Raw genomic sequence first — 13,460 nt, 5'->3', positions numbered from 1 at the left:
GGACTATTTGCGTGTTCTGGACCAAAGTTAACCCCTCACACCTCCCTCCCTCTCTGCCGTGCAACCAAACCGGGCCGAGAATTTATACCGAGGGGGCGGAGCCTCGTATGCTGACGGATTCTCCTCTCAACCTATCCTAGCCGCCTCTGCTGAAGTTTGAACCAATCGAGAAGAAGACGCGGAAAGAAGCGAGCGGAGTGGGGTGAGGCGGGTGTCTAAAAATCAAAGCCCTCCGAAAGCGAGAAGGCGGAGCCAGAGGCGTGACGGGCGTGAGCGGCGACCAATAGGTCTGAGGCACTGCTTCCGAGGCAGCCAATGCGTGGCGGGGATGGAGGGAGGCGGGCGTTGTTGTCAGGGCGCCGGGAGGAGGAGGAGGTAGTGCGGCTCGGCAGCGGCGGCTGAAGGGAGGCGGCTGCGGGTGGAAGCAGGTGAGAGAGCGAGCCAGCCAGGGCCCCGGCGGAAGGCAGACGGGGGCCCCACCTTTCCTTCCCTGGCGAGAGGGCTCCGGAGAAGGAAGGAAGGAAGGAGGTTGGTGCGCTGGAGGGGGATTCGTGAGGCGTCGGCTCCTCGGGCGTCCCCTGAGGTAAGGGCAAGGCAAGGCAAGGCAAGGGAGGGAAGCCCTCCTGACGGCGAGCATAGCAGGGAAGCCCCAGCCCCTCCCAGGAGCACCTCATCCAGGCTCTTCTGAGCCCTGCTGGCGATGGAGGACGCTGCAGAGAAATGGAGGGCATGGCTGAAGCTAAAGGCACTCCTGGAGATATTAAATTCGGGCTCTTCTGAGCCCCTCCTGGAAATGGAGGACCTTCCAGGGCCAGAACGCTTAAAGCACTAATGGGAGCAATTCAGGTTTTCTTGAGCCCTGCTGGACATGGAGGACGGTCCGGGAAATGGAGGGCGTGACTAAGGCTAAGAGCTTAAAGCACCAATAGAAATATTAGGTCCAGGCTCTTCTGAGCCCTGCTGGCAATGGAGGACGGTCCGGGAAATGGAGGGCATGGCCAAGTCAGAAAGCCAAGAGCACTCCTACAGAGAGTGAATCCTGGCTTCCTGCTCTAAGTTAAAATGGAGGACGTGACCAAGCGCTCAAAAGCACTCCTGGAAACGTCCAATGTTTGCTCCCAGAGTCCTCCTGGAAATGGAGGACGCTCTGGGGCAAGTGGAGGGCATGGGCAACTCAAAAGCTCGAAGCACTCATAGAGACAGACCACTCTGGCTCCCTTCCCAAAATGGAGGACAGGCTCCTGCTGGGAATGGAGGACGCTTCGGGAATCCCTCCTGGGCAGGAAGGCAATGAGATGGAAGAGGAGGGCTGAATCGGGAGGCTCAGGGCTTTCCAGGGGAGGAGGGGGAGGCAGGTGGCGATGGTGGGGCCCCGGCCTGGGCCCTCTGCCCTCCCTTCCCGGTTCCCCGGGCGGCCTCCCTCCCTCCTCCCTCCTCGCAGGGCCAGGCCCTGGCTGCCTGTGGGCTGGTTAGGTATTTCTCAAGGAATGCTGCCAAGTGGATTGCTTTCCACAGAGCAGCCCCATCTCCCTCGCCGAAGCTGTGAGGCTGTGGGCAGGGAGGCCTTTCCCTCCTTACTACATATGTAGCATTCAGAGATACTGTATAGCTATGTCCGTCTGTAGAATCAGTACAGTACATAGAGATCCTGTAGCACCTTGGAGACTAACTGGCAATGTCTTCCTTTCTTTCATGCTCATATGCCAATGGCATACAGACTCTGCCTGTCCCTGGCTTCCACTCCACCAAACGCATCACAGGAAGGAGACTGAAGTCTCGGAAAGCTCATGCTGCCACCTTCTTTCTTTCAGTTAGTCTCAGAGGGGCTACAGGATCTCTGTATGTACTCTGGGTGTGAGTGAGATCATAGGATCATAGAGTTGGAAGAGACCCCAAGGGCCATCCAACCCAAACCCATTCTGCCATGCAGGAAATCCCAATCAAAGCATCTCCGACACATGGCCATCCAGCCTTTCTTTAAAGACCTTCAAAGAAGGACTCTGCTACACTCTGATGAAGGAGTTTCTTCCACTGTCGAACAACCCTCACTGTCAGGAAGTTCCTCCTAATGTTGAGGTGGAATCTCTTTTCCAGGAGCTTGCATCCATTGCTCTGGGTCCTGTTCTCTGGAGCAGTAGAAAACAAGCTTGCTCCCTCCTCAGTGTGACACTTCCTCACATACTTAAACAGAGCTATCATGTCACCTCTTACCTGTCTCTTCATACCCAGCTCCATAGGTCTCTCCGCATAGGGCTTGGGTACCTTCTGGGAGGAAGGCAACATAGTAAATAAATAAATAGGCAAACAAACAACATACATTTTCAGACCCTTCACCATTTTGTTTGCCTTCCTCTGGACAGGCTTGTGTGCCTTCAAGTTGTTCCCAACTTACGGTGAACTTATCGTAGGGTTTTCTTGCTAAGATGGGTCCAGAGGAGGTTGGCCATGGCTACCTTCCCCTGAGGCTGAGAGAGTGCGACTTGCCCAAGGTCACCCAGTGGGTTTCATGGTTGAGCTGGGAATCGATTGCTGGTCTCCAGTTGTAGTCCAGTGCTCAAACCACTATGGCATGCTGGCTCTCTGCTTACTGTATATACTTACTGTATATACTCTCTAATTACTGTATATACTCATGTAGACATTTATTGACCTCAAAAATCTGAGTCACTGTATCCACAGGTCAGTGTAAGTCCTGTACTTTAACTCTTATTTAAAAAAGGAACCATCAGCCGGTGAAAGGCAAGATTACTGTAACCTGTCCTGGAAGCACTGACCCTGCTACCCGCCTCTACTCTCTCATGTATCTTGAATTTAGGGTGAGCACAAACAGTTATGCCTTCAGGGATTTTGTAAGTTCTTTGACATCATTTCCCTTTGTTTCATCCTTTACTTCCTTTGTTACATGCCCCTAAATTTTACCCTTGGCTTATCCATGGGTCATATCAAAATCCATAATTTTGGTCCCCAAACCTCCCCTCAATTTATACCTGAGGTCAATGTATAGTTGGGTATATATGATAATTTAGAGCAGAAGGATTGTAAAGAGTGGTGGGGAGCTGCTGAGACAAGTGCTGTCTTTTATCTGTTATTCTTGCTGGTCTTTGTATGAAGGAGATCTGAGGTGTGATGGGATGGAATCATTGAGGTTAAATTAAAAAACAGACAAACCCTAGTCTGTGTGGTGAGTATTGGTTTCAGCACTCTGATAACTTTCCTTTTCAAAAAAATAATCACTCCAGCTATTTTGCAGTCTGGTGAATGGGCAGGGAAACAAGGGAGCAGGTTTTTGAGAAGTGGCTTAATGTGGATTCAGATTACAATTGGTACTGAATTATGAAATACTGCTGGTTTTGTATGTACTGTTTTCTCTATCCCAGTGGAACAGAAAATAAGTGGTATTCTTGAGAGAATTAATAAAAAGAATTGTGGACTCAAAGGTGGAATGCGTTTACATATTAGCATTTGTTTGGAATAGTCATTGTGAAAGGATGTATCTCATTGTCTTGATATAGTTGTCACCTAAAAAAATTTAATAATGAGGTTTTTGCAACCTGGTCATTAATGTTTTATAAAGCTGTAAAAGAGTTTCTAGTAGATTTTTTGGTTGTTGTTTTTTTTAACGTGTGGGTTGTCATGCCTTCCAAGTCTTTCCATCTCTCCTTCCCCCAGTCCTTCAGCATAGTATATTTATAACAATTTGGTATATGGTTGTAACAAGTTGTTTTCTTTTAAGTATTTTGTGGTCCTAACCAGCGTACATGGCATTATCAGTACAGAAGATGGTTTTAGGAAGTGGAGTTTATACAGTAGTCACAGTGACATTTGTTTCTGGTTACTGTCTTCCACAAAAGTGTACACGTTAAGCATATTTTTGGCTTCTGTAGTCCTTGGCTTTTTGTGTGGTTAAAATCAAGTTAGGTCTCTTGAGGGTGCCTTTTGAATATTTGACACAGAAAAACAGCACTGTTCTGTACAAAGTTTTCCACTGGCTTGTTAAGCTGTTTCCCTGTTCTTTCATTTTTTGGCCATTCAACACTAAATGACATTGGTGGATAAAATACAAACACAAATTGTCATCCTTTAAAAAAAATCAAGTTAAATTGCTTTAATTGTCAGCTGAGGAGTGTAAGGCACCAGATCCTGTCTGATCTTGGAAGCTAAGCAAGGTCAGCTCTGCTTAGTGCTTGAATGAGAGACTACCAATGAATACCAGGTGCTGTATGCTATATGGCAGAGGATGGAGCTGGCAAAGCCACCTCTGAGTCTTCCTTTCCTAAGAAAATCCTATGAAATTCACGGGGGTCACCATAAGTCAGCAGGTTACCTGAAGGCACATACACATAGATAGAGCATTTTGTTCAAACGATAAAAAGATTAAACATGGTATATTTTATTTTTCTAGAAGTGTAGCCTCCTTGGCTTAAACATGTACACTTTTTAAGTTAAAAATACATAGTGACGAGGGGTCTGAACAGACAGGTCAAATTAAAGCTGCTTCAGGTCACTTTGGAGGTATGTTGTTTAAATGCTGCATGCGTCCTAAGTGGCCAGAAGCCACACCAAAGCCACACTCCAGTCCTAAGGATGAGAGTGCAACTTTGGTGCAGCTTCTGGCCTCTTAAAATGTGCGTGTCATTTAAACAGCATGCCTCCAAAGTGACCCGAAGCAACTTTATTTTGGTCTGGTTGTTCAGGCCCTTGGAGAGCTATTCTTGTTATGATGTGATCCATTTTCTACACCTTTGCTTTATTGAAATACAAATTCTTCTTGCTAGGTGAGGTATGTTGTTACACACACATACAAAACACCCCTAACTCATCATATTGGCTGGAGCAACATTGTGCAAACTGTCGATACCTTATTCAAAAATAAATAATTATTAACTGCAAAATATTAAAAGAAAACAAATCCCTTCTTAATTTGCACCATTTAAAACGACTCATTTAATGTAATTTTGCTAATAACTATACAGATATTCCTAAATTAAAAAAAATGTTTTCCAACAGAATTCTGTCCACATTTGTATTAATAATTTGGGGTACCAAAGAAGAAAGGAGACAGGCTTTTAAAACGCTTCCCTATTTCGTTTACTCTAGAGACACATTTTGCCCTTCACAGGTAATCAGGCAAGTTGCTGTGTACATACTTTGTTTAGTCCAAGAAGTAGACTATGGTCATGAGTGAATGGAATATTTTGTATTGTTTAAATGTGTGAGAGCTTAGAGTTTTCATGCCTTTAAACATCTGTTGGACAATGTGACTTTATTTCTATGGTTTTTTACTTTCTTGTTTAAAGAAATGAGGTTGAAGGAAGAAGTCTTCTTTTGCCAAGTGGCTGAGACTTCACATGATCACTTGGAAAAACTCTGTCTAAAGCCTTTCTTACATACTGCACAAAACTGAATACAGTAGTTCTACTTCTTAGCTCTAGAATCAGACGATACCTAATTTATACATTTTAATTAAACTCAGACCATGTTGGGAAATCTTTTTGGCTCTAGATCAGTTCACAATAGGTTATTGCCATTTCCAGAACAATAAAATACTTTTTTAGGAGTCCAGATGTTAGTTGGCAAAGATATTTTGAAGTTGGATAAAAAGTGAAATTATTTCTGGGTCATGTAACATTTCTTGGAAAAATAGGAAAAGTCTGGATGAAGTTACTCAAAGTTTAATCTCTTGATTTCTGATCTTTCCTGTTCCATAAACATGGGAGTGTCTCAAAAGGCCTTAAACCACCCTCCTCCAGTCAGGTAACTTCCAGTTGTTTTACAACATAATTTTCCTCATCCATTAACTTTGCCAATGCTGGCTGGGGCTGATGGAAGGTTTTGCATCAGGAGCACAAGTGTGTGAAAAAAGGCAATTGTTATAAAAGACAGGAAACTTCATGGCAAGAGCTAGGAGCACAAGATAGAAGCAGTGGTGGACAGACCCAAATTTGGACTGGAGAGGGTTATTTTTCATTAAAGGCTGTAATCACATCCTTCCTCATTTTAACTAACTACCATTCAGCGTGAAAAATACCAAAGTTGAAAGTTAGTTTTCTTTTAACTTAAATAATTGTATTAGGGAACACAATCTGATTTTCAAAGAGAGCAAGAATCCAATGGGCAAGATTGCCAGTGGATATTTATTCAGGAAAACTATAAAACTCTGTAGGACATCATGTATCCAGGGGTGCATCTATCCTGTAGAATGTAGTTTCACACCACTTTTAGTGTTGTAGATCCACCCGATGGTATTCTGGGATTTGTAGTTTCACAAGGTTTTTTGTCTTCTCTGCCAGAGAGTGCTGCTGCCTCACAAAGCTACAAATCCCAGGATTCTGTAGGATGGAGCCATGGCAGTTAAAGTGGTGTCAAATTGCATTATTTCTACAATGGAAATGACCCTATAGTCCCCAAGAGCTAAATCATGGAACAACATTATAAAGGCTTTATGTGCTACTTGTCACATTAAATGTTTGTAGCTCAAATAGGGAAGTGAACAGAAAGTTGCTTAAAAATGTTTAGCAATCAAGCTGTCAGGTCTGGGCCATTTGAGCCAAAGACTCTAAATGGCACTGTTTGCTACACTTGCCAGGACCTATATATAAAAATTTGCCATAACATGAAAATACAGATCTTAGGCAAGGATTCTTAGTTATTTTGTGATATTTATAAAGTATTTACTCTGTGACATAATCATATCTTAGATTACAGCTCTCTTTGCAGTAATTGTGAAATATAGCATTTTTCAGTACTTCCATGTTGTACAAATATAGATTGAATGCACAGATCCTTATGGAGCACCTTGGTTTCACTCCCCCCCCCCCCAAAAAAAAAGAATCTCTCTTCAAAACTACCATCAAATCATAAGTAGGTTCTATTTACAGGTAAGTTCCATGATCTGGTGGTGGTTCGGTTGGCATTGCTTGTAAATATTGTTAAGAGAAATTCTTAACTGCTCTTAAGTCGACCCAGACTCGTGATGACCTTATCATTGGCCTGTTCCGCACGGGCGTAAAGTACGTCCCCAGGACGTACTAGTGTTAGGAAAGGGCGTGCTTTACGCACGCCCCTAACCCTAGTACGTCCTGGGTATATACAAAATGGTGGCACCCCTTGTACACAGGCACCATCATTTTGACGTTGTGGGCACCTAGTGTCCGCGCGTCGCGCGACGCTAATGACGTTGCGAGTGCACCGTTGGTGCCTTGCGGCATCATTAGCACGCCACAAGAAGAAGCGCCATTTTGGGGCTTCTTTTTTGTGGTGTCGAGGAGCTGCGCGGTTTGGCCGCTGGGGCTCCTTGGCTCAGCAAATGACGGTGCCGGCAGACCACCCATTTTGGGCGGTCTGTAACACGCCATTGAGACATCTCCAAGATCCCTTGTCCTCCACTGTTCTGCTTAGGTCCTGCAAACCTCTCTATCAATCTGCTGTATGGTCTTGCTCTCTTTCTGCTACTCTCTACATTTCTTAGCATGATTGCCTTTTTTTAATGAGCTGTGCTTTCACTTGATGTGGCTGAAGTATGACAGCCTCAATTTGATCATTTTAGCTTCCAAGGACCGTTCAGGTGTGAACTGTTGAAGGACACATTTGTTTGTCTTGTTGGATGTCCATGGTATCCTAAGCATGCTTCTCCAAGACCACATCTCAAATGAATTGATATCCTCCTTCTTGATTTTCTTTGCTATCCAGCTTTCACACCCATACATTGTGATGGGGAATACAATGGCTTGAATGAGTGTAATTTCAGTTACAACTTTAGTGTTCATTTGTATATCTTTAGGAACTTGTTTAGTTCTTTAATAGCTGCCCTTCTCATTCCTAGTCTTCTGATTTAGTGACTGCAGTCCATTCTGATCAGTGTTTGATCCTAGTTATGGAAATTCTTTAACTACTGGTATTTTGATCTCCTCATTATCTAGATTGAATTTATCTATGTCTTCCGTTGTCATTATTTTGTTTGCTTTATGTTCAGCATTAAATCTGTCTTTGCATTTTCATCTTTGACCTGCCTTAGTAATTGTTCCAAGTCTGTGAAGTTTTTCTGCTAGTAGTATGAGTTTTCTGCTTATCTTAGATTGTTGATGTTCCTTTATTCCTCTTCTTTTCATTCCTCTTCTGAGGATCAGTGGACAGATTTCCTTCCCTGGGCCTGGGGAACCTATCACTAGTACTTCCGTTTTCTCTGGATTCAAACTGAGTTTGTTTTCCCTCATCCAGCGCATTACCGACTCCAAGCAGGCATTTAGAGGAGAGATGCCATCCCTAGTCACTGCATCAGTCGGAGACACAGAGAAGCATACTTGGGTGTCATCAGTGTACTGATTACACGGCGCCCCGTGTCTCCGGATGATCTCTCCCAGCGGTTTCATGTAAATGTTAAACAAAGTGGGGGGCAAAATAGCTCCCTGAGGGACACCAGATGTCAGTTCCCTCTTAGAGGAGCAAGTGTCCCCCAGCTGCACCATCTGGAATCTGCCCGAGAGGTAGGAACGGAATGACTGGAGCGCAGTGCCCCCGATGCCCAACTCCCTCAGGCGTTCCAGAAGGATACCATGGTCAATGGTATCGAAATCCTCTGAGATGTCCAATAGCAACAACAAGGTCACACTTCCCCTGTTGATGCCCAGACGGAGATCATCGACTAAGGCGACCATGGCAGTCTCAACTCCATAACCCACTCTGAAGCCATTTTGAAATGGGTCCAGATAATCGGTTTCATCCAAGACAGCTTGGAGTTGGAAGGCAACTGCTCTCTCGATCACCTTACCTAAAAATGGCAATAGTGAGACCAGCCTATAGTTGTTTCTTAACAGGGGGTCCAGGGAGGGTTCTTTGAGCAACGGTCTGACTGTTGCTAATTTCAAACTAGATGGAAATTTTCCCTCCCTGAATCAGCCAAGAAGGACAGGGGTCAAGAGAGCATGTTGTCCTCCTAACACTTCCAAGAAGCTTGTCCACTTCATCGGTATGTACAATCTCAAAATGATCCAGTTTAATGGAGTCCACTGAAGCTCTGAAGAAATGCCAGCGTCGAGATCAGCCCTTATCTGAGAGATTTTATCTGCAAAGAAGTTGTTAAAGTCGTCACAGCAGGCCTTAGTTGGTTCTAAAATAGGGTTCAGGGCGGGGGAAAGCAGAGTTAAGTTTGTAGCAGGTGAAACCTGTGCTCTGTCCTCTAGATAAAATGGGTGGGAGAGGGGCAGATGAATGAATACTAGACAGTTGTTACTGGCACACAACAATTTATTACAGAGGATACTCAGTTAAGTTTTTAGTTCAGCAATTTTGTGGTATGCACTAGATTTTAAAAGCTGGGAAATAATGTTTTCAATAGTTTTCAGATACAGTGGGGGGGGGGATCAGAAAATATGATTACAAATGATTGTTTGTTTCTATAACAAAATTCTTTCTGTATACTTTTTTTCAAGCCAGCTTTCTTGCCACCTAAAAACTTCCTGAGAAATCTTTGTTGGCTTGACTTCTTTGTGTGTCTCTCTTGTTGGAAAGAGCTGAGCTAAGAAGTTCTGTGGAAAACCTCTAAATCAACTGATTCTGTCCCCCCCCCCCAACACACAGACATGGTTGGTATGACTTGTACTGACTTTCTGTATTTCTGTTTCTGCCGACTGCAACATTCCCAAAAGGATTTTTTTCTAGGCAGTGTGTTCTGCTAGTTTATATAGATTAATGAGACAGAGCTACTACTAGCTTTGTACATTTCTATGTTGGGAGGCTTTCTTGATAGACAACAGCATATTTGATAGCTTGGGCTTGTTGATGAGTTACCTGCCTTTTGTGGCAGTTCTTCCAGTAAACATTTCATTTTGACGTCAGATACATATTCCTTTTGAAGACCAGTAAAGGTTATTGCCTGTACATATTTGCTTAGAAGTAAATCCCACAGAGTTTAATGGGATTTAACTAGCAAGGAAGTATGGATAGGAATGCAGCCTTAGTTTTTGTAGGGTTGAAGGGCACTTTAATTAACCATAAAGCAAGAAAACAACAACTTTCCATGTTTAACTAACTCTGATTTTTAATTTGGCTCTATTTGTTTTTGGTTTTTCACTCTAAGTAGGATACAAGAACTAGAACAAGAAGAAAGTGCTTAAAAGATAATCATTTTGTCTTTAAATATCCATTTCTCTAGATTGGGGATAGGCAACTGAATGGCTATGTGAAAGCAGATTTGGGGAGGTGAAGAGGGGTAGTTTTCATATTTGAAGGGTTTTGGCTTGCCATAGTTTTCTACTGACAGAAATCAGTACAGCAATTAGAAAAAAAAATCTGAGAGCCGTTGGAGCTGTTGTGGAACTGCTGGAGCCCTGATGGCGCAGTGGTTAAATGCTTGTGCTGCAGCCACTCACTTGCAAACCACAAGGCTGTGAGTTCAATACCAGCCCAAAGGCTCAAGCTCAACTCAGGCTTGCATCCTTCTGAGGTTGCAAAAATGAGTACCCAGGTTGTTGGGGGCAATTAGCTTACACATTGTAAACTGCTTAGAGAGTGCTTAACTGCACTGATAAACGGTATAGAAATGTACTTGCTATTGCTATTGGATAACTTCAGGGGTCATCAAAGTAGAATATGGGGATTGCATGCAACCTGGAAGCCATATTTTCTTGCCCCTGTTCTAGATTAATTGTGCTTTGATTTGGCATTAAAACCCTGTTTGGTTTTCATAGACTTCATAAAAAAAATCCTGTAGTCCAAAGGGCTTGGATTGAAATATTTGATACAGATATCTGTACAGCACATTTTATGTGGTATAAATGTTAAGATTGTAGAAAGTGAAATTAAGCATTTGGAAACTACTGTAAATTCTTGAAGAAATGACAACCCAATAGCATACATTTCCTTTATATTCTTCAAACTTGAAATTAACAATCTAGTACTAAGTTCTGTTTGACCATAGTAAAACAAACAAATTGATATGTAACAGATTCCAAGAGCAGCACTTCCAAAAGAAAGAGCTGTTTATAGTATATTTATGCATGCACCCTAGAAAAATTAACATGGAAAAAAACCCTGCAGTTTTTAGTCCAATTTCAACAGTATGCATGTTCTGTTAATTATTAAATTTCTAAAGTACAGTAATCTATTTTTTAGAAATGGACCGTTGGAGGAAGATACAGTAGAAAATTGTCAATTAAAATGTTTATCCCATATGTCTAACATCTCAGTTAACATCTATGTTTAGTACACTTATCTTCTGCACTGACAATGCAAAATCATCTGGGGTATATGGTTCAATTCTTTTCAGATGGGAGATCTTGATCATAGTGGGAAAGCTCACTGGAGAGCAACTTTGTGGTTGCAAACAAAAAGGCAAATTCAGTTTTAGAATCGTTTCACAGAAGGGAATTGAAAATAAAATACTGCTACTGGTGTAGTCATACTGAATAAAATTTCTAGTCATATAATTCAAATAGGGTTTTCTTGATTTGGAAAAGATGCATAAGAAGAGCTGCTATTAAGAGGTTGGAAAATGTTCCCATTAAGAGAATATTAAGTAAGTTGGGGCTCACTAGTCAAGGGGAAAAAGACGTTAAGTTTTCAATCCTATAACAACTTATATAGCAGTTAGAGCCACCAAACTCAGTGGACTTCAGATGTCTTCTGAGTAGACATCTATAGAATTGTTTTGTAAGTGAGGAAATGATGGAGATGTGCAGAATGAACAGAATTTTATCTCAGTGGTACTGCATGCAGTCATTCAAGAAAACTGATTGACAGCATTATAAAACAGACCAGGAGAAGGATTTTTTGTGAGTGTGTGCAATGCCTAATTAACTTAGAAAACTGGTTCTTTCATTGTGTCATGACAGCCACTGCAATAATGTCTTATAAAAAGGATTTGGCAAATTTACAATCTCATGGATCTTTGGGTAGCCGTTGACTTGGATGCTTAGGAATGGAACCTCCATATTGGAGCAACATAAATATTGGGGCTGTGGTCAAACATCTGGCCATGAGCTTTCTGGAGACAGCTGTCAGCTGTATATTCAAAACAGAATAAATCACTAGGTGAATATACAGTTGTATTCTCCTTTTTTATATGAGGATTACCACTTATTTCATACTCAAACTAAATATAATTCTGGGTTTGTAGAAGATGAAGAGCTAATATGTAGGAGCATATCACATTTCTAATTTCATTCTCTCTAAAAAATTTACTTTGACATTATTGTTGTTGCGTGTCTTTAAATTGTTTCTGACTTTTGGTGACCATAATGTTTTCTTGGCAAGTTTCTTCAGAGGGGGTTTTCTATTGCTGTCCTCAGAGACTGAGAGAGTGTGACTCGCCCAAGGTCATCCAGTTGATTTATATGGTTGAGCCAGTCTTCAGACCGGCTTCAAACCCTGATCTCCATAGTCATAATCCAACACTCAAACCACTACACGTTACATCTAATGTTTAAAGATGTAAAATGTATTTTTGTAGAATAAAATACCTATAGGGTTGGAAGTGATTGCAAGGGTCAGTTGGCTGAGTCCCTTGCCAGTGTAGGAATCTTCAGCCAAAAAATTCCTAATGGACGTCCAACCACTGTTTTAAATATCTCCAACAAAGGAGGCCACCACCTCCTAAATTAGTCTGTTTCACTATAAGACAGTTCTCACCATTACAAAATTATTCCTTTATGTTTAGTTGACATCACCTTTTTGTAACTTGAATCCATTGGTTTGGGTCTTACCCTCTGGAGCATCAGAAAACAAGCTCGTCCCATTTGCCATGGGATTGTCCTTTAATTAAAGAATATTGCAGCTGTAAGAATTTACTGAACAGGGCTTAATATGGACCCTTGTCATGTTGTGATAGATCATGCATGTGACCTGCAGTGCCTTCACTGTAGTTTACCTTTGAACTATGTCTCTTCAAGGCCTCCTGATTGAAGAGGCAGGGGAACTGATGGATGTATAGTATTCTCATCACTGTTATTTTGCAGGAAGCTTTAATTGGATGAAAGGACTGGGAGATATATGGCTGAAAAATGCTGGCAGGCACATAGTTCAACTTCTGTCATTGTCTGTTGCTGTGTGTGCAACTGTAAGTATAATAAGGAAAGCAGACATAGTGGTACAGTCTTAATTCAGACCTTTAACCACTATGTTCTTAAAGCAAAAGTTGGAATAGTTGTTCACAAAGGTATAAGTGAGCAAGTTTTGCTAGAGTTTCAAAAAAATTTGAAGGCATTATGGATACCATTCCAAGTATATATGGTCTTGGCTATAGAATGAATTGTTGTACAGTGGTCCCTCGGGTTACGAAATTAATTCGTTCCGCGGCTAATTTCGTAACCCGAAAAACCTTCGTAACCCGAATTGCCATAGGCGCTAATGGAAAAAAAGCCGCGGCTCTGCCGCGGCTCCATTGAAAACAGCGCCGGGGTTTTTTCGTAACCCGAAAAAACCTTCGTAACCCGAAACAATAAATCCCTATGGGATTTATTCGTAAC

The 13,460-nt window shown here is 42.3% G+C and overlaps 1 protein-coding gene across 8 annotated transcripts in view; it reads left to right on the top strand.

The window, feature by feature from the left end:
* Positions 1-361: 361 nt before the first annotated feature.
* The window catches only part of NUMB (NUMB endocytic adaptor protein), a 98,803-nt gene continuing 85,704 nt past the window's right edge, over positions 362-13,460 (top strand). For 6 of the 8 annotated variants that reach the window (XM_042446932.1, XM_042446928.1, XM_042446931.1 and 3 more), the window contains exon 1: positions 365-583. The gene's annotated coding sequence lies outside the window, so the exon portion shown is untranslated. Of the gene's footprint in view, positions 584-13,460 lie in introns of all 8 variants that reach the window. The other 2 variants (XM_042446925.1, XM_042446924.1) reach the window with 2 other exon arrangements.

Source organism: Sceloporus undulatus, chromosome 1 (genome assembly GCF_019175285.1).
Source record: "Sceloporus undulatus isolate JIND9_A2432 ecotype Alabama chromosome 1, SceUnd_v1.1, whole genome shotgun sequence".
Taxonomy (NCBI): domain Eukaryota; kingdom Metazoa; phylum Chordata; class Lepidosauria; order Squamata; family Phrynosomatidae; genus Sceloporus; species Sceloporus undulatus.
This window is presented reverse-complemented; position numbering and strand designations above follow the sequence as displayed.